The 12,343-nt window shown below is 43.3% G+C and overlaps 1 long non-coding RNA gene across 1 annotated transcript in view; it reads right to left on the reverse strand.

The window, feature by feature from the left end:
* Positions 1 to 247: 247 nt before the first annotated feature.
* The window catches only part of LOC128781140 (uncharacterized), a 30,060-nt gene continuing 17,964 nt past the window's right edge, over positions 248 to 12,343 (reverse strand). Inside the window, exons 2-4 of the long non-coding RNA XR_008427031.1 lie at positions 6,256 to 6,341; positions 2,914 to 2,991; positions 248 to 365 (exon numbers count right to left, since the gene is read on the reverse strand). This is a non-coding gene — a long non-coding RNA (uncharacterized lncRNA). The remainder of the gene's footprint in view (positions 366 to 2,913; positions 2,992 to 6,255; positions 6,342 to 12,343) is intronic.

The following is a 12,343-nucleotide window of genomic DNA, read 5'->3' on the forward strand; positions in this document are numbered from 1 at the left end:
AAGAGAGAAGTTTCATCATTACAGGTAAGCTTACATCAAGAAACGAGAAGTCCCTAGTGACCAACCTAATATACTGTCTTGAAAAACTACGAAAAGGATACCAACAGAAGCCCAAAGTCAGCAAAATAAAGGAAATATAACAAGAAGTAGAGGACCGTTGCCTGAGTGGCTGGGTAGGTAGGAGTGTTGTCGTGGACAGCAAAGGGGCATGGGTTTGATTCCCAGTCAAGGTACATACCTCCGTTGTGGGTACAATCCGCAGATAGGGCACATCAGGGAAGCAACAAGTCAGTATTTCTCTCACGTCGAGGTTTCTCCCTCTTACTGCCTATCCCCGTCTCTCTTTCTTCAATCAATAGGCATACCTTCAGGTGAGGATTGGGACCAAAAATAAAGAATAAGAATTAGAGCAGAATTAAATGATATAAAGAACAAAAACACTATACAAAATTTAAGGCAACAAAGAGCTGGTTCTTTGCAGTGATTAATAAAATTGACAAAGCTCTGGTGACACTCACTAGAGAAAAGAGAGAAAAGACTCAAGCAATATTATAAATCAGAAATAGGTTGCCACAAGAATACAAAAGATCCTATAAGATACTATGAAACACTCCGTGACACCAAATTCAATAATATTTATGAAGTGGGTTAGTTCCTAGAAATATATAACCTCCCTCGACTGAATCAGAAAGAACTGGAAAATGCAATTAGACACACCAATCGTGACAATACTGAGAGAACCGTCAGGAACTTCCCAAAAAGTTAAAATTCCAGGACCAGATAGCGTCACTACTGAATTACAACAAGCACTCAAAGAAGACTGGATACCTATTCTTCTCAACTCTTCCAAAAATGTGAAGAAAAGCCAATACTTCCTGACAAATCTTATGAGTTCAACATAACCCTATTACAAAACCTGGGAAGAGCAATCCACATAAGAGACAATTACAGACCCATATCTCTAATGAATAACGATGCAAACTACCAGCAAATGAAACAGAACAATAAATTAAAAAGATAGCATTCAATACTGCACTGATCAGGTGGGGTTCATTCCAGAGGTGCATGGATAGTTCCAACATATGCAAATCCCTCTGTGATAATCCAAGTTGATTAACAAAATCAAGGAATAAAATTATATGATCATATGAATAGGTGCAGAAAAAGCATCTGACAGGATACAATATCCATTTATTATGAAAACACTCAATAAAATGTGTAACAAGGAAAGCACAAAACCTAATAAAATCCTATGTGACAAACCTCAATGAAATCCTACTCAATTTTGAAAAGGTAAAGCTTTTCCTCTAAGCTAAGAGACAAGTCAGGGGTGTCCACTCTCACCACTTGTATTCAACACAGTACTACTGGACTCCTAGCCAGAGCACTCATGCAAGAGACAGAAATAAAAAGCATCCAAACTGGGAAAGAAAAAGTATACTTGTCACTTTTTGTAGATGATATGATTCTTTATGTAGAAACTGTAGAGACCACATCAAAAAACTGTTGAAACAATAAAACAATATAGTAAAGTTGCAAGATAATTGTACAAAACCCCATTGCATCCCTGGTTTTTGTGAGCTGAAACTTGGGCCGGCCTCCCAGGTAGGGGCGGCAACCAGAAGAAGCGAGAAGGTGACCACCTTGGCTCGTGCTAAGCTCCCATGAGGAAAAGCTATGCTGTGCTATATCTGACTTGGCTTCCACAGTGTGAGGTGGAGTAGAAGAAGGCAGCCATGGAGGAGATCCAGCAGCGACTCAAGCAGAACAGAAGAAGCTCCAAGAGGGGGGCCACAGGTGTACTTGCAGAGGCCTACATGAGACAGAAGTTGTTTGAGGAGGGGAGGACCTGGACCCGCTGGTGACAACAAAGTCAGAGTCCATGCAGTGTGACCACCCCAACCACACAGTCAGTGTGACCACCTTCAGTGACATGGACTGCCCTGCCTGAGCATTGTGTTCAGCAGGTATGAGGAGGAGGTGCGATACATGGAGAAGCTGACTAAAGCCTTCCCCAGGAAATCCATGACCCCTTCTATCCCAGGAGATCTATCTCAGGGCATCTGCATCTGTGCCACACACATTTGCCAAGAGTCAAGGAATCATCTCCAACAGGCCCGGGACTCCACTGAAAAAGCCCGAATGCTACTCACCAGCAAGACCCAGCAGTGCTGGGTGAACTGTGATGCCCTGCACAGCACACAGAGGATAGTGAGCCCGAGAACCAGGCCAGGCCCCAGCCCAGGCTGCCACGGTCTGCCCTGTCCCCTCTTGGCTGTCACCACAAACAAGCCTTCATAAGGCCTGGGGCTTTTACCTTAGAAGTAGTGGGGTATCTGATGGAATAGTACTCAGCCAGAAGAAAAGATAAAATACTGTCAGGGTTGCATCTTAAAAATAATGACGCTAAGAGAAATAAGTTAGACAAAAAAGCCAAGAAATATATAATTTCACTCATATGTGAAATTTCACTCATATAAAACTGAAAGCAAGAAATAAACAAAAAACACAAACAAACAAACAAAGACGCATAGACACAAAGCACACTATGGTAATTACCAGAGGGAAAGGGTATTGGGGATGATGGTTAGTTAAGAGTAGAGGAGGCCAAGGATATAGTGACACAAGATTGGACTTGCGATGGTGGCACACAATGCAATGTACAGATGACGTGTCATTGAATTGTAATCTTGAAACCTATATAATTTTATTAACCAATGACACCCCAACAGATTTAAGAAAATCAGAAAAAATAAGATGAAGGAAATGTACTTGAAATTTCCTAAAATAAAATCACATAAAAGCGAGCAGTGAAATTAGAAGATGGAGAGAGAAGAATGTCTTAGGTTGTGCAGAAAAATTAATACATTTGGAAAGTCACAAACAGCAGCACAGAAATCATTCTACATTTACCTTGAAAAAATTTGGGAGTGTAGTTTTCTCTTTCAACCTTTAGCATCCAGTCTGGACCAGCAATGGGAATAGAATTTTCTGCAATGATAAAAATAGTCTATACTCTGCATTGTCCAATGACAACCACTTAGCTGTATGTTACTACTGAGAACTTGACATGTGCTAGTATGATGGAGAGAGCACATTTTACATTCTATGACGTCTTCATTCATTTACATTGAAGTAGCTACAGACAGCTAGTGGCTATATTAAACAAGGTGTGTCTTGACCAATGAAGTACTCAAACAAATGAGAATAAAAGAGAGAGTGCTTCATATTTTTATATATGTAGATCTCAAAACAGATGCACTAGGAACTGAATTCAGATGGTAAACACCAAAATAAGTCTTTAAAAGTACTTGGCATAAAAGGAGCACGATAGAAATGTGAAATTCAATGGTACACAGGACGTCCAAAATCAACACAGAGGTAGGAAGAGACTGCCCCAAGGACAATAGTATAATAACCCAAACTCTAAAAGGTGGAAAAATGCATACATATGTGTTTATATAAACATACAGACATACACATAACACACATACTTAAATGATGTTTAAAATAAGGAAGTTTTTTTCTCTACATAAGTTGGAAAGAATTAAACACAGAAAGAAGGAAGTTGGAGCAGTAGGCAGACACAGATTACCTTGTGTGCCTGGCTGTAAGGAATTCATGTTCCTTTCTCAGGCAGCAGGAAGTTAACACTTTTTAAGCAGTAGAATAACAAGACCATGTTTGGTTTGCAGAAACCGTTGTGGCAGAGGAGTAAGATGGATAAAGTGGGAGTAGTGGACGGTGAGGAGATCATGAGGACGACTTGTGTTGTTAGAGGAGAAAGGATGAGGGCCTGAGGTAAACCATGAGAGTCTAAGTTCATGTCAGTTAAGCCCAGAGCATGAATTCATAAACGATTCTTTTGGAAAGGAATGGGTACTAATGATCCGCCTCATGAACATTAGTACCCTGAGCTCTGACCAGTAGGGCTCAGTTGGTTAAGCACTGTCCCTCAAAACCAAAGGTCACGGGTTTGTTTCCCAGTCAAGGCAGATGCAGAGGCTGCAGGTTCAGTCCCAAGTTCTGAGCGTGTGCAGGGGCAATCCATTGAACTCTCCGTTTCACAACATGTTTCCTTCCCCCTCTTTCTCAGGCCCTTCCTCTCTCTCTAAAAAAAAAAAATTAAAATAACTACAATTTAAAAATAAAAAAAGAACAGAAAATGAAATAAGGACCCTGAGCTGCTCTCATCAGCTCCATCCTCGGATCTTTGTGTTTTGGCGGTTGTGTTGGAAGATCCTTCAGTCCTTCAAGCCTTGTCAACAAAGGGGCCTCAGATACACTTACTGAGAGAAAATGGTTAATTTCCTAAGAGAGAAATTAGTTAAAAATGGAATTACTTTTGACATTTCTTGGTTAGGTCTATGAAACAAAACTTGAAAACAATCAGTAAATGCCTCTGATAAACACAGACTCGTCTCACTATCACCGTCAAACAGGTTAGAAGTGAATGGTTTCTTCCATTTCCAATCCTGCAGTGTTACAGTTTAAACTGTAATACACTCCCTCATGATACATCATTAGACTTTAAGAATGTTAGAGCATACTCACTTAGAGAGGAAAGGTTAAATTTCTATTTGTGTAGTACTGTACCTCTACTTTTAGTCCTGCGTATGTATATTTGCATATTGATACATAGCAAAATATACAGTATAAAATTAAATATAAAGAGATGTATAAGAAAAAGACACCTGAATATAATTTTGAAATTTATAAAGGTTAAAACAAAAGTAAAATTTCAAAAACTTTTTGAAGTGTGAAATATCTATAAATCAAACTTTAAATTTTCTCTAAAAAATCAGATGGTAATTTTAAGATATTAATGGAGGTTATGCCCATGAAAATCAAGCATACATTGTATCATGCCTTGAATATTTAAATTCAAATGTTTATCAAGAAACTTTGATATTTATACTTTCACTGCAATGCAAGAAATTGTATTAAGACTCCGTTTCTTATCTAAGAGGGTTGAACTCATGTTATCCTTCCATCACAATTTTTGAATAGATTTTATTTATTTGTTTTTAGATGGAGGGAAATGGAGGGAGAGAGGGAAGGAAACATCTATGCAGGAGAGAAACACTGATTGGCTGCTTCTTGTATTGGGCCTGACTGGGGACCAGTCCTGCAACCCAGGCACGTGCCCTGTCCTGGAATGGAACTGGCAACCTTTCACTTTGTGGGATGACACCCAGTCAACTGAGCCACACCAGTCAGGGATCTTTTCATAATAATTAAAAATCACCCAATATTCACACTTTCACATTGGGAGCATTAGCTGTTTGCAAAAGGTATTAGCACCTTCTTTTCTAACTGAAAATGGTAAGATGATGGAATAATTATTACCTCGGAAAGTGAAAAAAGTCCTCTACTGCAATTGATTTTCTGCTGAGTAACACACAAATCCTTAAAGACAGCGCAATGAGGAAAAGAATCTAAAAGTTTAATCGTGATCTAATGGACTCCATCATCCTTGTTAATTATCACTAAATGTTAAAATAAGTCCAATACCTAAACACAATTTTAAAAGAAGAAATCAAAAGGAGAGAAATGCCTAACTATATTTCAAAGTAAAGTAACCAAACACATTGTGGTATATGATAACAACTCTGCTAACCAAATTCAGATACAAGATCCCAATTTCTTCTAAGGTACCAAGCTATTACTGTTTCTGTGCTTTCAAATAATTCAAAAAACTGCTAAAGTGCTTCTACAGGATGGGCATTGAGCTGTAAAAATGCCAACATTACTGAAAAGTTTAATTTAAGTACTTTCTCACACACCAGCATAGTATCATACTGGTGCCAAGTGCTCTCCCCAGTTTTGACTACCTCTGCACTTCACCAAAAAGACAGAAGCTGTCAGGTTATTTATTAGATCAAAATTACGAGGTGTTCAGTAAATAAAGGTTTACAATGATTAAGTTATTGAGAAAGATTTAGCATCACTTTTCACAATTGAAAAAAAATATTGTCACAATTGTGAATTAGACCAATGACACATAGAACACTCAGCTCTTTCCAAGAACACCGTACACAAGTATTTCAAATATCATTTTGAAGATGAGTTCCAAAATCACCTGTTCCTGAACCTCCACCTGATCATCCACAAGGGGTATCAGTGTACCAATGATAACACGAAGGCAATATTCTAAAGTCAGTTACTTTAGAAAACATTACTTTAGTAACATCCTTACAGTAAGTGTTTGCACCCTGAAAGGTTATGGGTTTGTTTCTTGGTCAGGGCACATACCTAGGTTGTGAGTCCATTCCCAGGTCACAGCACAAACAGGATGTCCACCAATCCATGCCTCTCTCTCTCCACCTTCCACTCTCTCTCTAAAAAGTAATAAAAAAATATCATCAAGTGAGGATAGAAAAAGAAAGAAAAAGAATTGAAGAGCACAAACAAACACTGAAAATTAATTAACACCAATATTTCTCAAACTCTTCCAAAACAGAATAGAATGGGACTCCTCTTACTCATTTCATGAGAATAGCATTTCTCTTATACCAAGTCCAGCTAAAGACACAAAATTATAATACCCAATACCCTTTATGAATATAGATGAAAATCTCAAGAAAATACTAATAAACTCAATCTGAAGCATAGAAAAAGGATTGTATACAACGAGCAAGAAGGATTTATCCCATCAATTCTAGAAGATGTCAATAGAAGAAAATCACTCTATAGAACAGATATTAATGAAATGAACTTAATTATTGATTCCTTCAATAAATACAGAAGAGGCACTTAACAAATCTGACACCCTTTCATGATGAAAACACAGGAAAAAATGAATAGACAGGAACTTCCTCAGCATAATAAAGGGAACTGATGAAAACCCCACAGATAAACACGTGATCAATGTTGATGGACTGAAATGTTGCCCACTGGGATCAGAAACAGAACAAGGATGTCCATTTTCATCACCACTATTCAATACTATACTCAACCTCTGGCCAGAGCAATAGACAAGAAAAGGAAATGAAAGGGCTCTAAATATGAAAGGAAGAAGTAAACCATAGCACAGGCGGCATGATTCCGCATATATATATAATCTCCCAAACGCTCCACCATAAATGTACTAGTGCCAGCAACAAACACACTGAGCAACTTTGCAGACAACATACAAAAAGCACTTGTGTTTCTATATATCAGCAATGACCAACCATGAAGGAAATTACAACTCCATTCCATTCTCAACAGCATCTAAAAGAACTAAATACTCAGAAATAAACTTAAGCAAGGATGTGAAAGACTAGTACATTGAAAACTGTTAAGAAAGGTTGAAATAAACTTAAAATATCTAAATAAAAAGAATGACATCCTGTGTTCATGGATTAGAACACAAATGACTGAGATGTCAATACTGTCTAAATGAGTATGTATTCAATGCAATTTCAAACTTCAACACCTTTTTACATACATAGAAGAGGTTATCATCAAATTCACATGGATTGAAAGCAGCCCCCAAATAGCCAAAGAAAAGTTGAAACAATACAAATCAGAGGACTCACACTTTTGATGTGCCCAGATTATGTGAAAAATTTTTAAATTAAAAAAATCAAAATAACTGTACTTTTTAAGAGAGATAGAGATCTGAAGATTCTGCCCCAAAGAAAATATATGGATGGTAATAAGCGCATGAGAAAATCCTCATTAGTTTTTCAGAAAGTACAACTTAGTGCCCAAATGAAACACCAATGTTTACCTATTAGAATAGTTAGCATAAAAACCATTTAGAAAATCATCAGGTCTTTCATGGCATGTGAATAAACAAACTGACGTATAAATGGACAATGGAAGACAACTAAACAATTAAAAGTTACACACTATTGATTTAAACATGACTGAATCTTAAATTAACTATTATCAGTAGCTCTAAAATATCAATTCTAAACTAGTACCTGTGCCCCTGCTTCCCTCTGGGGCTCTGCACCCCAGGCAAAAGTACCTGTGCAGCGCGAAAGAGGGGAGGGGTCTGTCCAGCTGAGGGGGAGCTCCAGGGATCAGGGGCCCTGGCCCAGACACCAAACACAGGCAGCAGCTTTGGCATCAGCACCTGTGAGACTGTGCCTCCTGTTGGGTCTCTTCAAGTCACAGCTGTGTTACATAATGTGAGAGAAGCAAGTGGGCCATCCCACTGCTCCAGATCCTTACCAGTTCTCTCTCGCGTGCTTTGCTTCCCCAGTGGCCAGTTTCCTTCCATCCTGGAAAGGCCCCGAAGTTCCCTCTTCATATTTGCCTGGCCCACCCCTTCATCTCCAACCTCCTACTACAGACAGTAGGACCGCTCGGACCCCAGTGAGAGAAGTAGATTTGAGGGTTTCAGCTCCCTCTTCGCCAATCTCTGGCCACTGAACAAAGCCTGTGCTGTGCTGCTGACTTGGGTCTTATGATTTTCTTTGCCAACACCTCACAGAAAAAAGTCCCTGCATTGGGCCTCAAACAAAGTTCTTCGTTCTTCAGTAAAAACTTGGTTGATGACCCAAAGGTCTTCTGGCAAAGCCATGGTGGGGCCCTAACTGCAAGGTTTTCTTCTAGAGACAGAGAAGAGACCCCCAGAGGAAGCTATTTAGGTGGGGTGGTGTCCATGGGGGTGAGGTCTGTGCTGGCGGCAGGATTGGGAGCCAAGCCTGATAACTTGCTCCTTGAAGGGACCGCACTGACTGCTCAAGTCATGGGAAGGCTGGTGGTTCTCCCAGTTCTGGAGCTGCCCATAGCAGTGGCAGGGTAGCTGGGGGTGGAGGCTGGGACTGACACCCCACTGGATGCTGCGTTGCTGGTGGTGCCCAGCCCTCTGCTAGAAGGGTGGGCGATGTGCTTGGGGCACCTACTAGGACGGGAGTGAAGGTGGGGGCAGTGGTGCCCCCAAGCACAGGGTTGTTCTGATGGTTGGGTCCTGTGGTCACCACCAGGGTGCCCTGGGGAGTGTGCTTCCCGGAGGTCTGGCACACGCTTCCCCCAAAGCTCTGAGCGGCTGTACGAGAGGCACCGAGGGCAGCGGTGGCTGACCTGGGGCTGGTTTGTGTGCCCAAGGTGGCCTGTGTGGTGGTACCCAGGGCTGGCTGTCCCGGAGTATAGGTTGGGGCCCGGGCTGGGGCAGCAGCTGCCGATTTTCCACCTCTGGAGTCCGGCGGAGCCCCTTAGGAAAGAACATAGGCAGGTGGGGTCGTGTCCATAGGGGTTGTGTCCATAGCGGTCATGTCCACCGGGGTCGTGTCTATTGGGGTGATGTCGCTGTCGGAAGCAGGCTTGGGAGCCAAGCCTGTGGGTCTGCAGGCTAAGGGGCCTGCACTGCCTGCAGAGGTGACTGGCAGGCTGGGGAACCAAGGGGAGCTAGGAAAACAGACAGGAGCCATTTCTGCACAGGCTGCGGGGAAGACCGCACAGGCTCTGGAGCCCCGCGGCCCGAGATGGCCTCTGTGTCACCTGACAGAGCACTGCTGATGCGCCGCCAAAGTGCCCTTTTCTCTGCATCGATGTCTTCAGGCGTCACTCTGTAACCCAGCTGAGGCGCAGGTGGCAGCTTCAGAGGGTCCCCTCGCCTGTGTGGCAGCAGAGGAAACTTCATCTTTCGGGGCCTGTCACAGGAGGGTGAGCGGCTCCTTGGGGATGGTCTGTGAGGGCGGGTGTCCCCTGGGCCACTGTCAGGCTGGCTCTGCCTCTGAGATGAAAGGCCACTGGAGGAGGGAGCCTGAGGGCCCTGCTGGCTCACTGTCTTTGGGGCCCCCTGGGACAGCCTGGCCTGGCAAGTGGCGGGCTGCCTCCTCCTCTCCACTGACAGGAAGCCTCTAGTGGAGCTGTAGGAACTGGTGATTGCGATCCTTCGATCCTTCGGCAGCAGGAGCTCCTCACAGAGGCCTAGGGTTGCTGGTGGCATCTGTCTTCTGGGCCCCTTTCCTGATGGGCCGCCCTCTCTAGCACTCTGGGGTGCTCCCCCTGTTGACGCATCGCTCTCCTTTGTCCACAGGCCCTCTGATGGCATCGCCTGCAGAACGAGGTTAGGACCCCCAGGAAAACGCACAGGGCCCGGGGGATCCTCACACACAGTCTCAGGAATGCTACTACAGGCCATGCCCGCCAAATCCGCAGATAATTAGGGCAGCCTGGAGGTGTAGGGACAACTAGGTGCTGCTGGGGGACCAACTGGTGGGCGAAGTGAGCACCATGGTGGCCCCCCCTTACCCGGGGTCGGGGAAGGGGACAGAGTCTTCCCAGGTAAATGCCCATTGGTCGCTTGGTGAGGTCTGTCTTCCAACAAATAGCCGGATCTCCGGAGCTCCTTCAGTAGCCAACAGCACTGTTGAAAGCCAAGAGCCAACTGTTGGGCCTGTTGCTAGGATACACTCGGAACTCCCAGTTGGTGGGAGTGGGAGATGGGCGCGAGGAAGGAGTGTGCTTGCCAAGGTCCTGCGGGGGAGAGGCGTTCCCAGAGGACCCTGGAGGACCCTTGGTTGCTTCTTGATCTCCATTTGAGGCAGGGGCAGGCGAAAGCCACCAAACTTTCACTACTCAGGGCTGTAGTCTTCCTAGAGCCTTAGAGGCCTGATGGTGACCTTGTTCTCCCAAGTCCCAGCACTGCTGCTTCTGCTCAGTGCCTGCCCCTGCAGCACCGCTTCTACCTGGTGGTGCTTGAAGTTCTGTGAGGCCAGGATGTTGGACCCTTGGGACTGCAGCCCAGCCTGCATGGGTCCTCCTGACACAGCCAAGAGATGACTGTGTCTTCATAGTCATTGCCTAATTGAGTGGAGCTCTTGTAGACAGTGATGTTGTTGCCTACCCTTCCCCCCAACCCAGTCTTCCATGCATGGTACGTATCAGCTCTTCTTCCTCAGTGCCAGAATGCTCCATCAGTAGGTTATTGGTCTTGGCACAGAGTGAATCTCTTCCTCTCCTCTTCCCTCTCCTCTTCCTCAGATACTGCCTCCTTCTCCTCCTGAGTCCCGCAGCCCAGGGTGAGTGCGGGGGTTTTGCCAGCCCCCAGGCCCTGCTGGACTCTTGCTCTCAGGCTTTGCCCACTGCAGCAGGACCACCACAGCCTCAAGCTGGGCTGCTTGGAGAGCTCACAGTGCTTCTAGTAGGGGGGCGTGACCTTGAGTCTGAGGTCCTGCTTCCCTCCAAACAGGTATTAGAAGCATAAATTGGTTGTTACAATATCGTCATGGTGATGTAAACTAAAGCATAGGGAGTATAGTCAATAATATTATAATAACTGTGTACGGTGTCAGATGGATACTATTGAATAGGTTAATGGAGGTTAATCACTTTGTAAATTATATAAACATAGCCTAATCACTCTGTCAGACACCTGAAACTGGTATAAGAGTATATCAATTATAATTTAAAAGTCATTTTAAGTATTATCAATAAAACTTAGGTATGGAAGTGCATATTTATGAAGCAGGTGCATTCAGGTGAGGGGTTCTGAAACTTACACCTCAGGAACTTCTTAGTCCATCCACTGTGGTTCCCACTCTCCCCTGGGATCTCATCTTGGATGCAGAATGTCCCACCATGAGAAGCCTGTGCCTGCCTCAGGTAGTCTTTAGGGAGTCTGGGCCTAGAAAGAAGGACAATGTGGCCGATGGAAAGGGAGGTGTCTCAATGTCATCTTGGGACTCTACCCAGGACTATAGCTTTGACAGGAGAGGGCTCTGCCTGACTCCAGGTGCTGTTCAAAGTGTGGTCTCTGAGCTGTGTGTCTGTGAGCTGTTTGTTATCAATCAGGACAGTATCAATCAGACACTGAAATGACATATAAGTGTTGTTGAAACTCAGTGCTGAGCGTCTTGTGGAGGGAGCAGGTATCATGCACATAGGACCCCATCTCAGCCCGTGATGTCCTCGGAAAATGACAGAGCTGGCCCTTCACCACAGACAGTTTGAGACACACTCGTCTCTCACCTGTTAGGATTGTTGTCATTTTGAAAACAACCTATCATCAGCATTTCATTTCCTTTCATTCAAAGTGCAACACTAAAAACAATGATAGAAATGGAAAGTTCACCCAGGAATACTTTGTTTGAGGTCTCTTAGTTTAGCTTAGTTTCTTTTTAGAACAGATAAAGTATGAATATTTATTTTTTTTTCTTGTAGTATACTTTTGTAATAGTCTTCTCTCCTGAGATTGTGAGTTTTTCATTAATGGTTAAAACCTCCCTGAAAATTTACTCCCTCCACACTTCCTTCATGATAAAATATGCACAATGCAATATTTATTGTTTTAAACACTCATAAGTGTACACACTTCAATGGTATGAAATATGTTCCCAATATTATGTAAACACCACCACTGATTATACCCAACACTTTTCATCATCCCCCCAAAAAGCTC

Source organism: Desmodus rotundus, chromosome 5 (assembly GCF_022682495.2).
Source record: "Desmodus rotundus isolate HL8 chromosome 5, HLdesRot8A.1, whole genome shotgun sequence".
In the NCBI taxonomy this organism is placed as follows: domain Eukaryota; kingdom Metazoa; phylum Chordata; class Mammalia; order Chiroptera; family Phyllostomidae; genus Desmodus; species Desmodus rotundus.